The sequence below is a fragment of the Sminthopsis crassicaudata genome, chromosome 3 (genome assembly GCF_048593235.1).
Source record: "Sminthopsis crassicaudata isolate SCR6 chromosome 3, ASM4859323v1, whole genome shotgun sequence".
Lineage (NCBI taxonomy): Eukaryota > Metazoa > Chordata > Mammalia > Dasyuromorphia > Dasyuridae > Sminthopsis > Sminthopsis crassicaudata.
In genome coordinates this window covers 103,250,637-103,271,433 of record NC_133619.1, presented here as the reverse complement: position 1 = coordinate 103,271,433, position 20,797 = coordinate 103,250,637, and positions in this window count along the sequence as shown.

Sequence of the window (20,797 nt, the reverse complement as noted above, 5' to 3'; positions counted from 1 at the left end):
AGAGAGATCTTTAGAGATATTCTGGATAACCTTCAGCAAAGGAGAGTTCTATCTAAACAGAGAATGAGATGAACTAATGTTATTTCAAGATCTTGAGTCCTACAATTCAAAGTTTCTTGAAGAGGATGGATATTGGGAATTAATATATTTGACCTGTTAAAATTCTGTCTTCCTGTCCCTCTCTCTCTCTCTTTTCCTCACCCTCTCCCTCTCTTCCTTTCCTTCTCTCCTTCTCCATCCTCCCTTTCTCCCTCCTTTCCTCTATCCTCCTCCTCCTCCTCCTCCTCCTCCTCCTCCCTCCTCCTCCTCCTCCTCCTCCTCCTCCTCCTCCTCCTCCTCCTCCTCCTCCTCCTCCTCCTCCTCCTCCTCCTCCTCCTTCTTCTTCTTCTTCTTCTTCTTCTTCTTCTTCTTCTTCTTCTTCTTCTTCTTCTTCTTCTTCTTCTTCTTCTTCTTCTTCTTCTTCTTCTTCTTCTTCCTCTCTCTCTCTCTCTCTCTCTCTCTCTCTCTCTCTCTCTCTCTCTCTCTCTCTCTCTCTCTCTCTCTCTCTCTCTCTGTCTCGCTATTCCCATCCTTAAAATGAATTCAGGAATTCAATTCACATATGCATTCAGGTAGACATAGTCTATGTAGAAATGCCATCTACACATATGGGGAAAGTGATATACAGAAATAGATAGATAGGTGTCAAAAATTGGACTTTGAGTCTCCAGACTGGAAAATATCCCCTGCTAGTAATCTAGTAAGCAATTAGCTTGCAAAACAAGATAAGTCAACTTCAGTTTACAGATGTTCTAAGTGGAAATTTTAGCAACCATTTCACAGGAAACACTCTCTCTAATTCTCTCTCTGTATGTGAATGGAATTCTCCACCCCAATTCTATTGGAATGGCAACCACATGGTTGAGAAGAATAAAGTCCATCACAGTGGGTTGTCACATAATCTTGTTGCTGGTGTGTACAATATTCTCTTAGTTTTGTTCACCATCCTCAATATAGGTTCATCTAAGTCCTTTAGACTTTTCTGAAATCATTCTGTTCATCATTTCTTATAGAACAATAACATTCCATTACATATACCATATATACCACATTTTTTTCAGTCATTCCCCTGAAAATTTAAAAATGCTATATAAATACTGGCTATCATCATCATCATTTATATAATAAACCAAAAATAACTGTGAAAGTTATTAGGAAAACATTTGATATGAATAATATAATTGTTTAAAATGTTCAATATTCCAGTATATGGAGGTTAGTTACAGACTACAGATCCCAAAATTGAGGAAAAGAGCAAAAAAAATTCTCTAAGTTTCTATAAGCATCATTCATTAATTTGTTATCCCTGATGAGCTAATAACACAAATGTATTTTATTTTCTTAAAGACTAATTAGTAAATAAGGAGTTCCATTTTGAATTAATCTATTTGAGCATTACACAAGAACATGAAAGAGGAAAAAACTTCTTGGTTTGCTAAATTCTCTTTTTATTCCCTATTTTATTCTCATTTTATTCTCTTAAACTTTAACTTAAAAAGAGCATAATAAATTAATTAATTATGAAAGTGACCATTATTCTTGACATGTAAACAGAAGTCTCCTAAATTGTATACTAAAATTGGTTATAAAAAGTTAGAAATGACCAAAATAAATAAATAAAAGCATCAGACTCAAGTTCTCACTTTTTTTAAAGAGAGAGGAAAACTAAAAGAATGATATTTTAAATGACATTTTCAAAAGGACAATAAAATCAGGTAAAATTTTTAAGATTTGGAAATAGCGCAACCTTTTTAATGTTATGAGATTACTAGGGAAAAGATAGTTTCTTTAAAAAAATATAAGATAAGACCTGAGAGATTAAATTTATGCTAAGAAGATAAATAGAAAATTATATTAAAGGAAAGATTGGTAGATTATAATTAATGTGATTTTTCTCTCATTGTCCAAATATTAAAAATAAAATATATGGTATCAATAGATAAGCCCAAAAGTAATGGATTTTAATTGAAAGTAGATTAAAATTGTTTTTTAAATCATAAAATAATATCATGCTGCATTTTTAAGTTTGTAAAACAAAAATAAGTGTTCATTTTTATATTTACAAATACCATATAATCATTTAATACCACTCCCATTTGAAATAAAAAAAATTCAAAGTAAATGATATTTTGCTTTCCAGATAATGGAATAATATATGTTATTATTAAATTAATTACATGAATTAATTATGCAATTTTCACAGAATTCACGTCATCATACTTTCAATTTCAAACAAGTAGTAATTTCAAAGAGGCAGATTGAAAACTGTTATAAGGAAATACATCCAAACATTTTGAGATATAAAATTAGCTATCTTAGTCTCATTAGCTTCTTCTCCACTGTAGGTCCTCAAATAAAGTCTGAATGATCATCTACCAGACAGTTTTGACAGTATCAACACTTGTTCATTTATAAATTGGATTGGTGACACCATAAGTGTGTGAAAATCCTCCAGTAAAATATCTTTAAGAACATGCAGATGACATAATAGAAACTAAGAGTACTAAAATTGATCCAAATATTAAGCTTTCTTCAGATGTTTAATTATTGTAAGATCTTTGAGGAAATGATTTAACTTATAGAAACTAAGAGTACTAAAATTGATCCAAATATTAAGCTTTCTTCAGATGTTTAATTATTGTAAGATCTTTGAGGAAATGATTTAACTTATGTCTCTCTCAATTTATTTATCACTAAAATGCAGCTGTATGTATGTATATATTAATATGTTTATGTATGAGTTGCAGGATACAAAATAAATCCACATAAATTCTCAGCATTTTTATACATTACCAACACAATTCAAGAGCAAGAGATACAAAGAGAAATTCCATTCAAAATAACTGTTGATAGTATAAAATATTTGGGAATATTTCTACCAAAGGAAAGTCAGGAATTATATGAGCAAAATTATGAAATACTTTCCACAAAAATAAAGTCAGATTTAAATAATTGGAAAGACATTGAGTGCTCTTGGATAGGCCAAGCAAATATAATTAAGATGACAATACTACCTAAACTTATCTATTTATTTAGTGCTATACCAAACAGACTGCCAAGAAACTATTTTAATGACCTAGAAAAAATAACAACAGAATTCATATGGAACAACAAAAGGTCGAGAATTTCAAGGGAAGTAATGAAAAAAAAAAAAATAAATGAAGGTTGTCTAGCTGTATCTGATCTAGAACTATATTATAAAGCAACATCACCAAAACCATTTGGTATTGCCTAAGAAATATATGAATAGATCAGTGGAATAGGTTAGGCTCACAGGACAAGATAGTGAAAAAAAATAGCAATCTAGTGTTTGAAAAACTCAAAGATCCCAACTTTTGGGATAAGAATTCATTATTTGATAAAAACTGCTGGGAAAACTGGAAATTAGTATGGCAGAACCTAGGCATGGACCCACATTTAACACCTCATACTAAGATAAGATCAAAATGGGTCTAAGATTTAGGCCTAAAGAAGGAAATCATAAATAAATTGGAGGAACATGGGATGGTTTACCTTTCAGACTTGTGGAGGAGGAAGGACTTTGTGTCCAGGGGAGAAATAGAGACCATTATTGATCACAAAATAGAAAATTTTGATTACACCAAATTAAAAAGTTCCTGCACCAAAAAAAAAAAAAAAAAAAAAAAAAAAAAAAAAAAAAAAAAGTGCAAACAAGGTTAGAAGGGAAGTAACAAATTGGGAAAACATTTTTACAATTAAAGGTTCTGATAAAGGCCTCATCTCCAAAATATACAGAGAAACTTTAATTTATAAGAAATCAAGGCATTCTCTGATTGATAAATGGTCAAAGGATATGAAGAGACAATTTTCAGATGATGAAATTAAAATTATTTCCACTCATATGAGTGTTCTAAATAACTATTGATCAGAGAAATGCAAATTAAGACAACTCTGAGATACCACTACACACCTGTCAGATTGGCTAAGATAACAGGAACAAATAACGATGAATGTTGGAGGGGCTATGGGAAAACTAGGACACTGATGCATTGTTAGTGGAGTTGTGAAAGAATCCAACCATTCTGGAGAGCAATCAGGAATTATGCCCAAAAAAGTTATCAAAATGTGCATACCCTTTGACCCAGCCATGTTACTTACTGGGCTTATATCCCAAGGAAATACTAAAGAAGGGAAAGGGACCTGTATGTGCCAAAATGTTTGTGGCAGCCCTCTTAGTAGTGGCTAGAAACTGGAAAATGAATTATTTTTAATAGCTTTTTAGCAGAGTCATTGGGGTTCTCTAAGTATACCATCATGTCATCTGCAAAGAGTGATAAGTTTGATTTCCTCATTTCCTACTCTAATTCCTTGAATCTCTTTCTCGGCTCTTATTGCCAAGGCTAGCGTTTCTAGTACTATATTGAATAGTAATGGTGATAGTGGGCAACCTTGTTTCACTCCTGATCTTACTGGGAAAGGTTGGGAATTTCTGTTGCTTACTGACAGTCGTAAATATATGCTCCTGATTATTCTAAGGAGTAGTCCCTTTATTCCTATACTCTCAAGAGTTTTTAGTAGGAATGGATGTTGTATTTTGTCAAATGCTTTTTCTGCATTTATTGATATGATCATATGGTTTTTATTAATTTGATTATTATTATGGTCAATTATACCAATAGTTTTCCTAATATTAAACCAGCCCTGCATTCCTAGTATGAAACCTACTTGATCATAGTGTATTATCCTGGAGATGATTTTCTAAAGTCTTTTTGCTAATATCTAATTTAAGATTTTAGCATCAATATTCATTAATTAAATTGGTCTATAATTATTTTTTCTCAGTTTTCGATCGACCTGGTTTAGGTATCAGTACCATGTCTGTATCATAAAAGGAGTTTGGTAGGACTCCTTCATCCACTATTTTTTCAAATAGTTTATATAGCATTGGGGCTAATTGTTCTTTAAATGTTTGGTAGAATTCACATGTAAATCCATCTGGTCCTGGGGATTTTTTCCTCGGGAGTTGATTAATAGCTTGTTCTATTTCTTTTTCTGACATGGGACTATTTAAGCAATTTATTTCCTCCTCTGTTAATCTAGGAAGCCTATATTTTTGGAGGAAGTCATCCATTTCACTTAAGTTATCAAATTTATTGGCATAAAGTTGGGCAAAGTAACTCCTTATTATTTCTCAAATTTCCTCTTCATTGGTGGAAAGATCCCCCTTTTCATTTGTAAGAATAACAATTTGATTTTCATCTTTCTTTTTTCTGATGAGATTTACCAAAGGTTTATCTATTTTATTGGCTTTTTCATAAAACCAACTCTTGGTTTTATTTATTAATTCAATAGTTTTTTTTTTTTTAACTTTCAATATTATTGATTTCTCCTTTTAATTTTTGTATTTCAAGTTTAATTTTTAGTTGGGGGTTTTTAATTTGGTCTTTTTCCAGCTTTTAAGTTGCAAGCCCAATTCGTTAATCTTCTCCTTCTCTATTTTCTTCAAATAATCCTCTAAAGATATAAAATTTCCCCTTATTACTGCTTTAGCTGCATCCCACAGATTTTGGTATGATGTCTCATCATTGTCATTATCTTGGGTGAAATTATTAATTGTTTCTATAATTTGTTGTTTCACCCAGTCATTCTTTAAGATGAGCTTATTCAGTTTCCATTTACTTTTTGGTCTATTTACCCCTAACTTTTTACTGAATGTAGCTTTTATTGCATTGTGATCAGAGAAGAAGGCATTTATTATTTCTGCCTTCCTACATTTAATTTTGAGATCTTTATGTCCTAATATATGGTCAATTTTTGTATAGGATCCATGAACTGCTGAGAAGAAAGTATATTCCTTTCTATGGCCATTCAGTTTTCTCCAAAGGTCTATCATACCTAGTTTTTCTAATGTTTTATTTACTTTTTTAATTTCTTTCTTATTTGTTTTGTGGTTTGATTTGTCTAAATCTGAGAGTGCAAGGTTGAGATCTCCCACTATTATAGTTTTACTGTCTATTTCTTCTTGCAATTCTCTTATCTTTTCCTTTAGAAAGTTAGATGCTATACCACTTGGTGCATATATGTTTAGTATTGATATGGCTTCATTGTTTATGCTACCTTTCAGCAGGATATAGTTTCCTTCCTTATCTCTTTTAACTAGATCAAATTCTGCTTTTGCTTGATCTGAGATAAGGATAGATACCCCTGCTTTTTTGGCTTTACCTGAAGCATAATAGATTCTACTCCAACCTTTTACCTTTACTCTGTATGTATCTCCCTGCTTTAAGTGTGTTTCCTGTAGACAACATATTGTAGGGTTCTGATTTTTGATCCAATCTGCTATCCGTCTCTGTTTGATGGGAGCGTTCATCCCATTCACATTTACAGGTAAAATTACTAATTCTGTATTTCCTGCCATCATATTATCCCCAGATTATGCTTTTCCCCTTGACCCCCCTGAACCCCTTCCCCAATATTTAATTTATAGACCCCCCCTTGTGATGCACAGCCCTCCTTTTTTTTTTTAGTATCCGTCCCCCCTCCCCCCACATCCCTTCCCTTATTCTCCTTTTCCTTTTCCCTTTTCCTCTACCCCCTTTTAATGAGGTGAGAGAGAATTCTCTGAAAAACAAATATGACAATTATTTACTCTTTGAGCCTCTTCTGATGAGAGTAAGATTTACACAATGTTTCTCCCCCTCTCTAAATTCCCTCAGGTATGGTGTATTTTCTATGCCTCTTCCTGGGATGTTGTTTCCCTCTTTTTATCACTCCTTCCCATTTTTCTGATACTACCCCCCTTCCCTTTAGTACACCCCCTCCTTTTTTTCTTTTATATCAGTAAAATCAAATTATCCATGCATACTTTCTATATACCCACAACAGAGATACAGTTCTCAAGGGTTCTGTGTACCTTTTTCTGTTTCTCTTCAGTATTGTGGATGTAGATCAAATTTTTTGTTTAAGTCTGGTTTTTTTCTTAGAAACATATGGAATTCCTCTATTTCATTGAATGACCATGTTCTTCCATGGAAAAAGATGCTAAACTTAGCTGGGTAGTTTGTTCTTGGTTGCAACCCTTGATCTTTTGCCTTTCGGAATATCAGGTTCCAGGCCCTTCTATCCGTGAATGTGGAGGCAGCCAGATCTTGTGTGACCCTTATTATGGCACCTTGGTATTTAAATTGTTTTTTTCTAGCTACTTGCAGGATTTTCTCCTTTGTGTGGTAATTCTGCAGCTTAGCCACAATGTTCCGTGGTGTTCTTTTTTTAGGGTCTATTTCAGAAGGAGTTCGATGAATTCTTTCAACATCTACTTTCCCCTCTGTTTCTATTATCTCTAGACAGTTCTCTTTGATAATTTCCTGTAAAATAGAATCTAGGCTCTTTTTTTGGTCATAGTTTTCGTGAAGTCCAATGATGCTCAGATTATCTCTCCTAGATCTATTTTCCAGGTCTATAGATTTTCCCAGTAAGTATTTGACGTTATTCTCCACCTTTTCATTTTTTTTTTTTTTGTTTGACTGATTCTTGGGTTCTCAATGAATCATTTATTTCTATTTGTTCCATCCTGAATTTTCAGGAGTTATTTTCTTCATTCGCAGTTTTTAGTTCTTTTTATAAATGCCCAGTTTTGTTTTTAAATGAATTATTTTGCTCTATTGAATTTTTTTCCATTTCCCTATATATTTTGAGAATTATTTTCTTTTTCCAATTCAGAAATCCTATTTTCTTGAGACTTTTTTATTCTCCAATTCAGAGATCCTACTTTCCTGTGATTTTTTTTTTACTTTTTCTAATTCACAAATTTTGTTTCCCTGCATCTCCTGTGTATTTTTTATTTTTTTCCAACTCCAATTTCACAACGTTGTTATTCTCTATCATAGCTTCTCTTTACTTTCCCCATTTTTCTTCAAACTCTCTTAACTTTTTAATAGTCTCTTCTAGGAGAGAGTTATGTGATGGGGGGCAGGAATCGTACCCTTTTAGGTTGTTATCTGCTGACTCTCTCCTGTTAACTTCCTCGGGGTTGGATACCAGCTCTTTCTCTGTGTAGAATGAGTCAATGGTTCGTTTTGGTTTTTACTCATACTTAAAAAATCTTTTGGGGTCTCTCCCTGGGGTAGGTAATTATTTATTTATTTCTTTACTAGCTTCCTCCCATACCAGATGGATGCAGTGGCTCCTGTGCCTGAGCTAAGAGAGAGCTCTGGGAGAGAGTTCCCTACCCCCTCCCTGGAAGTGCCTTACAGGTGATTAGCAGGATTGTGCTTTGAGGGCGCTGTTTCCTAGCGGCTTCCCTGAGGTTTAAGACCGAACAGTAAAGGCGACACAAAGCCTAGCCTATGTGTCCCGGTCGTGCGTGGATGTCAGCAGAAGTGACATGAAAAGCCCCTGCGCTCAAACTGGAAGTGTCTGCCAGAAACCGCAGTCCCTATTTCAAAGGTTCTGCTTCTCTGGGACTTCCCGGGGCTGAGTTCCAAAATCTCCATTTGAGCAAGGCTCTATGAGTTACCTTGGGCCGTGTGTGCCCACTTTTCAATCTCTTAACTACTCCCTGGTGAAAGACCAGACAGCCTAAGTTGGCCACACCCACAGTGGCAAGATCTGCTGAGTCATCCCCAGGGTTGAGGAAGGTCCAGTCTCTGCCTTTAAATTTTTAAAATGGCTTGATTTCTTTTCTGAACTTCTGTTTTATAAGCAGAGAAGAGCTAACGGCCTGTGCCAGATTCCTCTATCTCAGTGGCTTCTCTGATCCCAGAGCCCTCCCCAGTGCAATTGGCACAATGTGCCAGCACCCAACCGTCTGCGCTGGCCTCTCCTCTTCCACCCCTGGGAACTGACCTTTCCTGTTGAAACTCCAGATTCCCTTCAGCTGGTAAGTCATGCTTCCAGTCCTTGTGGTTTCTATCAGTCCAGCGCTATTTTTGAGTCTGAAATTATCTAATTGGAATTGAGGGAAGAAAGGACCTTACAGAATTGCATGTATCTTCTCCGCCATCTTGGCTCCGCCCCGGAAACTGTAAAATGAATGGATGTCCATCAATTGGAGAATGGTTGGGTAAATTATGGTATATAAATGTTATGTAATATTATTGTTCTGTAAGAAATGACCAATAGGAGGATTATAGAGAGGCTTGGATCGACTTACATCAACTGATGCTGAGTGAAACGAGCAGAACTAGGAGATCACTATACACTTCAACAATGATACTGTATGAGAATGTATTCTGATGGAAGTGGATATCTTCAAAATAGGGCAAAGCTAATCCAATTCCAATTGATCAATGATGGACAGAATCAGCTACATCCAGAAAAGTAACACTGGGAAATGAGTGTAAACTGTGAGCATTATTATTATTTTTGTTTTTCTTCCCAGATTATTTTTACCTTCCAAATACAATTCTTCCTTTGCAACAACAACAACAAAATTCGGTTCTGCACATATATATTGTACCTAGGATTACTATAAGATATTGAATATGTATGGGAATGCCTGCCATCTAGGGGAGGGGGTGGAGGGAAGGAGGGGAAAAATTCAGAACAGAAGGGAGTACAAGGGATAATTTTGTAAAAAAAAAAAAAAAATTACCTATGTATATGTACTGTCAAAAAATGTTATAATTATAAAATTAATAAAAAAGAGTAAAAAAAAATATGTATGTGTATGTATGATGAATGGATGGATGTAGTTGACAAATTTTTCATTGCTATATTATTGGCCGTATTACATTGGCTAATATTATTATTATTATTCCTATTTCTTCTACTTTTATTATGACTATTACTACTACATACTCTATTAATTAAAGGAAATACCAATTTAAACAAAATAAAAAATAATATAAATAAGGCAAATTTTACTAGTCAATAATACTAATCTATGTAGATTTGAGTAGTTTAATGGTAGAATGGTAAAATTATTTATCTTTGCATATAATAAACAAAAAGCACAGATATTTTATGGATTAGAATATATCAGAAAATGCATAAATAAGGACTTTAGATGGGAGGAAGCTATGATCTTTCGCAACTACAAAAGAAGTTTTTACATAAGGGAAAATTTTATAGTTTCTAATGAGTTAAACTAAAAATCAAGGATATATAAAGAAGTTGGGTACTCTTAAATGTATGCAGGAGAGACATTCTCCCCCTCCTTTCTATAGTCAGTCTCAAAGAATGCCTAGAAATTTGTGTATCTCTCCTTCAAAAAAGGAATGAAGAATATTTCTCCTCTCTTAAACTCTCATTGGGTGAATAAAGTCAAGGAGTATGAAATGAAGAGAAACACAAGGTAAGTTTAATATTTTTTTAAATCTATTACAATTTTTCATACTAAAATGCACCTGTAATTTTAGTAATAAAAATATTATGTCAACCTATTTATTTCTATTGAGTCATTGATTCTTCTCCATGTTCTACCACCATTTACTATAGAGTATGCTAACCTATATATTGAACTATTCTTTGAGGCCTCTTGACATCTTTAAAATGCTGTTGAAGCACATGAGCTATTCAACAGTTATTCTTCATGCAATCCATATTATTATTCTAATTTTCAAAAAGACATTTCCTTTATGCCATTCTTTATAACACTTTGCCATCATAATTCTTGTTTGTAATGAGTTGAATCTTTTTCACACCCACCATGCATTTTTCCATTGCCCTGTGGGTGATTTTCAAAATAATTTCTTCAGAAAATGAAGTGCTTTATGATTCATATTTGTATAGTATCTCAGGAACAATAGTACAATTTAAAAGATAGGCTTTCATTTCAGGTTCATTTGAATCAATAAGATAATTTCATTATTTTTCACAAAGAAAAAAAGCAGTTCAATATCTTCTAGTTCTGTAATGTTATTTAAAATGCAAGACAACTGTAGTAAATGTTTTCAAAAGACTTAACTTAAGGACAAACCAGAGCACATAAAATGAGTCAGATATAAGAGTTTTCTACTTAATCTTTCTTTTCTCATAAAACTTTCTGATTAACCACCTTAACCCAAAACCCAGAAGTACTTAATAGTTTTCTATTCTTACAGAAAATTACCATTATTTTCTAAAAGAAAAAGAATGGAAGAGATACGTTCATAAATATTAATTAAAAGCACATCTTATCATTTCAAACTATAAGCTGCAATTTAATAATTGAAAAGAGATTATTTCTTTACATGAGTTTACAAATGATGTCTTCACATATATGCATACACACACATTTATGTGACAATTACAAAAGCAACAAAGAACTTGAGAGAATTTCAAATAATGAAATTCCTGAAGATAAAAGTTCTAAATTTGATTATAAATTATATTTAATGACTGAAAATTAGCAACAGTATGGTACTTTGAACTAGTTTATGATATTAATAAATCATCCTGCATATCAATTTTATGTGGGTGTGCATGAATGTATTTTCATAATCATATTTTCTACTATTACATATTCATAAACCCTTCTCAAAATAGAATTTGTTTATGTAGTTTTTCTATATCACCTATATTCCCTTATTCCTTTCCTTTAAGCTTTCACAGAGAGCTATTTCTTTGAATATAAAAAAGAAAACTAAAAGTGCAGTAAAACTAATGTACACATTAAAAAAAATCTTATATATAATGTTCTTATTCCATAATTCTGTAGAAAGCATATTATACCTTCTTGTATCTTTTCTTTGGATTGAACTTAGTCACTTTTTAACTTTATCCTGGCTGATCCAAGCCATCTTATCACTTCTCCTAGGACAAGCAGCAGTGGGTATACATCTTCTACAACCTTTCCAGTATATTTTTGTGAATTGTCTTCCCAATCAAAGTTAAAATCTTTGAAAGCAATGGCTATCATTTTAGCTTTCTTGTATTTGAATACTGAATCATAACAGAGAAAATACTTAATATTCTATATATCCAGGTATTTACTTTTTTTTTCTTCTTTTGAATTTTAGTGCCTTTTCTACCCAAGTTGTTTTTCATTTTCACCATTTGACTCAATAAAATAATGTGGTTTTTTTTTTCCTCTTTTGAGATGTAGAAGATTCAGGTACATTCAATAATTCCATAGGGGAAGTAGTCACAACAACATCAGAACCATATTTTGAAACAAGGTTATTTGTGCTAAATGTCCCAGATTGTCAGGTTGAGACCAGATGGTGTGTAGGAGCTTTATATATTTGTTCTCTAATATGCCAAATATATCCATTCTTATTTTCATTATATGTTTAGGAAATATACATATATATATATATATATATATATATATATATATATATATATATATATATATATATATATATATATATATATGTACTATTTTCAAATGTGTGTCATTTATTTGAAAATAGCAAATAGCTATCATGTATTTTATGCAAATGCATTTATTGACTTTCAAAATATTTAAAGCTTTGGAATGAAATAGATTAATAGATTACAACCAAAAGTTTTATAGTATGTGTGCACACTTACAAAATATTACTTTGCCATAATGATTATTCTAATGAGGGAAATTAATCAGGAATTAGGGGTAAATATATATATATGGTATAAATTTGCCCCTAATCCTCTCCAGTTGCACATATAAGGAATAATTCTTCAGTTTCAGAATTTGAAGAGAAATTGAAATGTTTGTTAAAATACTCTAACTTTATAAATTCTGCAACTAGGGGCTCTTGTTGGGGGCGCAGTCTAAACCTGCAAGGGAGGGGCACAGTCCAGACAGCCTCTCATCTTCACAGTGAGGGGCTCAGCCTGGGGTAGAGGAATTTCCCCAGCTCACCTGCACTCCCCAGGCAGAGACACTTCAGGTGTGGCGAGGGATAAGGCAACCTCTAATACTCAAAGCTGACATGGGGGGGAGGGAGGCAGTGATACTTTTGCTTCTTAAACTCTAGCCCCAAGGCAGTCACTAATTCTCACACTGGGACTCCTGGCAAGGCACTTACACAGCCCAGCCCTTGATACCAAGGCCTACACACTTCCTGGTGGAACTATTCCCAGAGCACTTCCACAGCTCAAGTCTTTCTTTGCAGCTCATTGAGAGAGCAGTTACTGTCCATTTCCGATCCTTGCTCTGCAGAGGAAGCTGGTAACCTACTTGCCCTTAAGGCAGATCCTGAAGGCTTTAAAAAAATAAGTAAAATAATGGAGAAAATCCATAGCTTCTATTCAGAAAGAGAGCAGAACCCCGAGGAGACTAATCACAAACAGCCTCCAGACAACACTCCAAATAAACTCTCGTAGAAGAGACTATGAAAAATCTCAAAAGAAAGTTAGAAGAAAAATGGGGAAAGGAAAGAGAAGCTATGCAAGAGAGTAACAACCTCCTGAAATGTGAATTGAAAAAGGTAAACAGCTTCCTGACATGTGAATTGGAAAAGGCAAAGAATTCACAAGAAGTGAAAGGAAACAGAATTAGGGAAAAGGTAAAAAATTCCCAATAAAAATAAAATAACCCACTAAAAAACAAATTTAGTGAAATGGAAAAAAAAAATCTATAGAGCAAAACAACTCAATTAAAAACCCAATTGGACATATACAGAAAGAAGTAAAAAAAAAAAAAAAAAGCTAATGAAGAAAATAACTCAATAAAAATCAGAACTGAACAAAGAGAAATGAATGATTCATTGAGACACCAAGAATCAGTCGAGCAAAACCAAAAAAAAAAAAAAAAAAAAAAAAAAAAAAAAAAAAATTAAAAACTGGAGAAAAATGTCAAATATCAACTTGGCAAAACAACAAACGTAGAAAATAGATCTAGGAGAGATAATCTGAACATTATTGGACTTGCTAAAAATTATGATGAAAAAAAGAGACTAGATACTATTTACAGGAAATCATCCAAGAGAACTGCCCAGAGATAATAGAACCAGAAGGTAAAATAGGCATTGAAAGAATTCATCGAACACCTTCTGAAAAAGACTCTTAAAAAAAAAAAAAAAACTACATGGAACATTGTGGTCAAATTTCAGAACTATCAGACTAAGGAAAAAATATTGCAAGCAGACAGGAAGGAAAAAAAACAATTCAAGTACCAAAGTGCCACAATGAGGGTCACTCAAGATCTGGCTGCCTCTTTGTTAAAGGATGGAAGGGCCTGGAATCTGATATCATGAAAGGCAAAAGAACTTGGAATGAAGCCAAGAATAAACTACCCAGCTAAGTTTAGCATTTTTGTCCATGGAAGAAGATGGACATTTAATGAAACAGATGAATTCCATATGTTTCTAAGGAAAAAAACAGATCTAAACAAAAAATTTGATCTCCAGTCATAGGACTCAAGAACAGCAGAAAAAGGTAAAATGAACTCTTGAGAACTGTATTTCTGTTGTGGATATACATTAAGACTACATGTATAATTTGATTTTACTGATATAACAAAAAATGGAAGTAGAAATGGAAAGGGGATAGTGTCAGAAAGAGGGAAAAGGAAAGATAAAAAGAGGGAAACTACATCCCACAAAAAGGAAAGAAAAACTATCATATATGATGGAATTGTGAACCTTACTCTCATCAGAATTAGCTCAAAGAGAAAATAATTGACATATTTGTTTTACAGAGAATTCTCTCTCACCTCATTAAAAAGGAGGAGAGGAAAAGGGAAAAGGAAAAGAATAATAAGGGAAGGGTACAAGAAAGGGAAACGGATTTAAAGGGAGGAGGGAAAGATACTAAAGAGAGAGGGCTGTGTGACACAAGTGAGGCTCATAAGTTTAATACTGGGGAAAGAGTTCAGAGCGTGCAAGGGAAAAATGCATAATCCAGGGAGAATATGATGGCAGGAAATACAGAATTAGTAATTTTAACTGTAAATGTGAATGGGATGAACATTCCCATTAAGCAGAAATGGATAGCAGACTGGATTAAAAATCAGAACAATATTAATAAAAACTACATTCAAGAAAAAGTTAAGGGTAAATAGACCAAAAAGTAATTGGAAATTAAATAATCACATTTTAAAGAATGATTGGGTGAAACAGCAAATTATAAACACAATTAATAACTTCACTCAAGATAATGGCAACGATGAGAAATTGAGAATATTGAAAGTTAAAAAAAAAAACTATTGAACTAAAAATAAAACTAAGAGTTGGTTTTATGCAAAACCAATAAATTATATAATCTTTTGGTAAATATGATTAGAAAAAGGAGAGAGGAAAATGAAATTGTTAGTCTTAAAAATGAAAAGGGGGAACTTTCCACCAATGAAGAGGAAATTAGAGAAATAGTGAGTTATTTGCTCAACTTTATGAGTGAAATGGATGACTACCTCCAAAAATATAGGCTTATAAATTACAAATATAATACATGTTCAATATGTTAAAGTATAAATTAAATACAATATATGTATACATGACCAAACTGTTGTTTGGCTTTCCAAAAAGAATTGGACTTTGAAATAGATTACAATTAGCCTGTGAAGGAAATCCAAAATGCAGGCATGCAAAATTATAGAGATTGGGAATTCTATGTAGTGGTTCATAGTCATCTCCCAGAGTTCTTTCGCTAGGTGTAGCTAGTTTAGTTCATTACTACTCTATTGGAATTGATTTGGTTCATCTCATTGTTGAAGATAGCCACATCCATCAGCATTTATCATCATATAGTACTGTTGTTGAAGTATATGATAATCCTGTGGTCCTACTCATTCACTCAGCATCAGTTCATGTAAGTCTCTCCAGGACTTTCTGAAATTATCCTGTTGGTTATTTCTTATACAACAATAATATTCCATAATATTCATATAACCCAATTTATTCAGCCATTCTCCAATTGATGAGCATCCACAAAGTTTCCCGTTTCTGGACACTACAATGAGGGCTACCACAAACATTCTTGTACATACATGTCCCCTTCCCCTCTTTAAGATCTCTTTGGGATATAAGCCCAGCAGCAACACTGCTGGGTCAAAGGGTATGCACAGTTGAATCACTTTTTGATTATAGTTCCAAATTGCTCTCCTGAATGGCTGAATGTATTCACAATACCACCAACAATGTATCAGTGACCCTGTTTTCCCACATCCCCTCCATCTACAGTATCTTTCCCTGTCATTTTAGCCAAATTGACAGGTGTGTAGTGTTATCTCATAGTTCTCTTAATTTGCATTTCTATGATTAATAATGACTTGGAGTATCTTTTCATATGACTAGAAATAGTTTCAGTTTCTTCATCTGAGAATTGTCTGTTCATATCCTTTGACTATCAATTGGAGATTGGCTTGATTTCTTATAAATTAGAGTCAATTCTCAATATATTTTGGAAATGAGGCCTTTATCTGAACCTTTGACTGTAAAAATGTTTTCCCAGTTTATTGCATCCCTTCTAATCTAATCTGCATTTTGTTTGTATAAAAACTTTTCAATTTGATATAATCAAAGTTTTCTACTTTGTGATCAATAACTATCTCTAGTTCTTCTTTGGGCATAAATTAATTCCTCTTCACACAGATCTGAGAGGTAAACTATCCTATGTTCCTCTAATTTATTTATAATCTCATTCTTTATGCCATGAACCCATTTTTACCTGATCTTGGTGTATGGTGTTATGTGTGGGTCAATGCCTAGTTTCTGCCATATTAATTTCCAATTTTCCCAGCAATTTTTGTCAAACATTGAGTTCTTATCCCAAAAGCTTGGGTGCTTGGGTTTGTCAAACCCTAGATTATTAAAGTTATTAATTATTTTGTCCTTTGTACCTAACCTATTCCACTGATCAACTAGTATATTTCTTATCTAATACCAAATGGTTTTGGTAACCACTGCTTTATAATATAATTTTAGATCTAGTACAACTAGGCCACCTTCATTTGATTTTTTTTTCCTTAATCCCATTGAAATTCTTGACCCTTTGTTTTTCTATATGAACTTTGTTGTTATTTTTTCTAGGTCACTAAAATAGTTTTTGGGGAATCTCATTGGTATAGCTCTAAATAAATAGATTGGTTTAGGGAGTATTGTTATCTTGATTATATTTGCTCGGCCTATCAAAGAGCACTTAATGTCTTTCCAATTATTTAAATCTGACTTTATTTTTGTGGCAAGTGTTTTGTAATTTTGCTCATATAATTCGTGACTTTCCTTGGGTAGATAGATTCTCAAATATTTTATACTATCAACAGTTATTTTGAATGAAATTTCTCTTTGTATCTCTTGCTGTTGGATTTTGATGGTAATGTATAAAAATGCTGAGGATTTATCTGGATTTATTTTGTATCCTGCAACTTTGCTAAAGTTATGAATTATTTCTAATATCTTTTTAACAGAATCTTTGGGGTTCTTTAAGTATACCATCATATCATCTGGAAATAGTGATAGTTTGGTTTCCTCATTGCCTACTCTAATTCCTTTAATCTCTTTCTTGACTCTTATTGCCGAGGCTAGCATTTCTAGTACTATATTGAATAGTAATGGTGATAGTGGGCAACCTTGTTTCACTACTGATCTTATAGGGAAAGGTTCCAGTTTATCCCCATTACATATGATGCTTACTGATGGTTTTAAATAGATGCTACTGATTATTTTAAGGAAAAGGCCATTTATTACTATACTCTCAAGTGTTTTTAATAGAAATGGATGTTGGATTTTAGCAAATGCTTTTTAAGCATCTATTGAGATGATCATATGATTTTTGTTAATTTGGTTATTAATATGGCCAATTGTACTGATAGTTTTCCTAATATTGAACCAGCCCTGTATTCCTGGTACAAATCCTATTTGATCATGATGTATTATCCTGGGTATGATTTTCTGTATTACTTTTGCTAATATCGTATTTAAGATTTTAGCATCAATATTCATTAGGGAGATTGTTCTATAGTTTTCTTTCTCCATTTTCAACTACCTGGTTTGGGTATCAGCACGATGTCTGTGTCATAAAAGGAATTTGGCAGGACTCCTTCATAGCCTATTTTTTTCAAATAGTTTATATAGAATTGGGGCTAATTCGTCTTTGAATTTGAAAGGTAGAATTCACCTGTGAATACATCTGATCATGGAGATTTTTTCTTAGGGAATTGATTGTTCTATTTTTTTTTATTTTTATTTTTTCCTGAAATGGAACTATTTAAGCAATTTGCTTCCTCCTCTGTTAATCTGGGAAGTCTATGTTTTTCACTTTTCACTTAGGTTATTAAATTTATTAGCATAAATTTGGGAAAAGTAACTCCTTATTATTTCTCTAATTTCCTCTTCATTTGGTAGAAAGTTTCTCCTTTTCATTTTTAAGATTAACAATTTGATTTTCCTCTCTCATTTTTCTAATTAGATTTACCAAGATTTTATCTATTTTATTGTTTTTTTTTCATAAAATCAACTCTTACTTTTGTTTATTCAATTGTTTTTTTTTATTTTCAATATTATTAATTTCTCTTTTTAATTTTAGAATTTCAAGTTTAGTATTTGATTGGGGTTTTTTAATTTGGTCTTTTTCTAGCTTTTTAAGTTGTAATCCCAATTCATTGATCCTCTCTTTCTCTATTTTCTTCAAATAAACCTCTAAAGATATAAAATCCCTCCTTATTACCACTTTAGCTGCATCCCATATATATTTGGTATGATGTCTCATTGTTGTCATTATCTTCAGTGAAATTATTAATTGTGTCCATAATTTTCTGTTTCACCCAATCATTATTTGACATGAGATTATTTAGTTTCCAATTACTTTTTGGTCTATATATCCCTAACTTTTTATTGAATGTAGTTTTTATTGCATAGTAATCTGAAAAGAAAGCCTTTGCTATTTCTGCCTTCCTGCATTAAATTTTCAGATCTTTATGTCCTCATATATGGTCAATTTTTTGTATAGGTTCCATGAATTGCTGAGAAGTAAGTATATTCCTTTCTGTCACCATTCAGTTTTCTCCAAAGATCTATCATACCTAATTTCCCTAATATTCTATTTACATTTTAAATTTCTTTCTTATTTGTTTTGTGGTTTGATTTATTTAATTCTGAGAGTGCAAGATTGAGATCTCCCACTATTATAGTTTTGTTGTGTATTTCTTTTTGCAATTCTCTTAACTTCTCCTTTAGATGCTATATCACTTGATGCATATATATTTAGTATTGATATTGCTTCATTGTCTATGCTACCCTTTAGCAAGTTATAGTTACCTTCCTTATCTCTTTTGATTAGATCAATTTTTGCTTTTGCTTGATCTGAGATAAGACGGCTACTCCTCCTTTTTTGACTTTACTTGAAGAATAATGGATTCTGCTCTAGCCTTTTACCTTTACTCTGTATCTCCCTGCTTTAAATGTGTTTCCTGTACACACCATATTGTAGGGTTCTGACTTTTGATCCAGTCTGCTATCCACCTCTGCTTAATGGGAGAGTTCATCCCATTCACATTTACAGTTAAAATGACTAATTCTGTATTTCCTGCCATCATATTATCCCCTGATTATGCTTTTTTTCCCTTGCACCCCCAAAACCCTTCCCCAGTATTAAACTTATGAGCCCCATTTGCATTATGCAGCCCTACCTCTTTAGTATTCCTTCCTCTTCCCTTTAAATCCCTTTCCATTTCTTGTACCCTTCCCTTATTGTTCTTTTCCTTTTCCCTTTTCCTCTCCCCATTTTTAATGAGATGTAAGAGAATTCTCTGTAAAACAAATATGTTAATTAATTTTCTCTTTGAGCCAATTCTGATGAGAGTAAGGTTTACACAATTTTCTTCCCCTTCTCTAACTTCCCTCAGATATGATAAGTTTTCTTTGCCTCTTTATGGCATGTAGTTTCCCTCTTTTTATCTCCCCTTTTCCCTTTTTCTGACACTATCCCCATTTCCATTTCCACTTTTTTTTGTTATATTAGTAAAATCAAATTATACATGTGGACTTTATGATTATCCACAACAGAAATACAGTTCTCAAGAGTTTTGCCAAGTAGATATTTGACATTTTTCTCCAGATTTTCTTTTTTTTTGGTTTTGCTTGACTGATTCTTTATGTCTTAATAAATCATTCATTTCTATTTGTTCACTTCTGATTTTTAATGAGTTATTTTCTTCATTAGTTTTTTTTTTTTAACTTCTTTTTGTATATGTCTAATTGAGGTTTTAAATGAGTTGTTTTACTCTGTGGAATTTTTTTCATTGTATTAAATTTGTTTTTTAGTTATTTATTTTCTTTTTACAATTTACAAATCCTACTTTCTTGGGAATTCTTTATGTTTTCCAATTCACAGATGCTACTTTCCTGTGATTTCTTCACCTTTTCCAATTCCCTAATTCTGTTTCCTGTACTTCCTGTGAATTCTTTGCCTTTTCCAATTTACATTTCAGAAAGTTGTTTACCTTTTTCAATTCACATTTCAGGAGGTTGTTACTGTCTTGCATAGCCTCTTTCCTTTCCCCATTTCTCTTCTAACTCTCTTTTGGAATTTTTTATAGTCTGTTCTGGGAGAGCTTTATTTGGGATATTGTCTGGAGGCTTTTTGCTATTAGTCTCCTCAGGTTCCTGTTATCTTTCTGTATAGAAGCTAGGGATTGTTCTCTTAATTTTTCCCCCTTTTTCTAAAAATTCTTCAGGGTCTGCCTTCAGGGCAAGAGGTTACCAGCTTCCTCTGCAGAGCAAGGATGGGAAATGGACAGTAACTGTCCTCTCAATTGGCTGCAAGGAAAGGCTTGAGCTGGGGGAGGGCTGTTGGAAGAGTTCCACAGGGAAGTGAGTAGGTCTGGGTATCAAAGGCTGGGCTGTGTAAGTGCCCTTGCAGGAGCCCTGCTATGAGGATTAGCGACTGCATTGGGGCTAGAGGTTAAGTAGCAAAAGTATCACTGCCCCCCCACAAATGCCTGCTTTGAGTATTA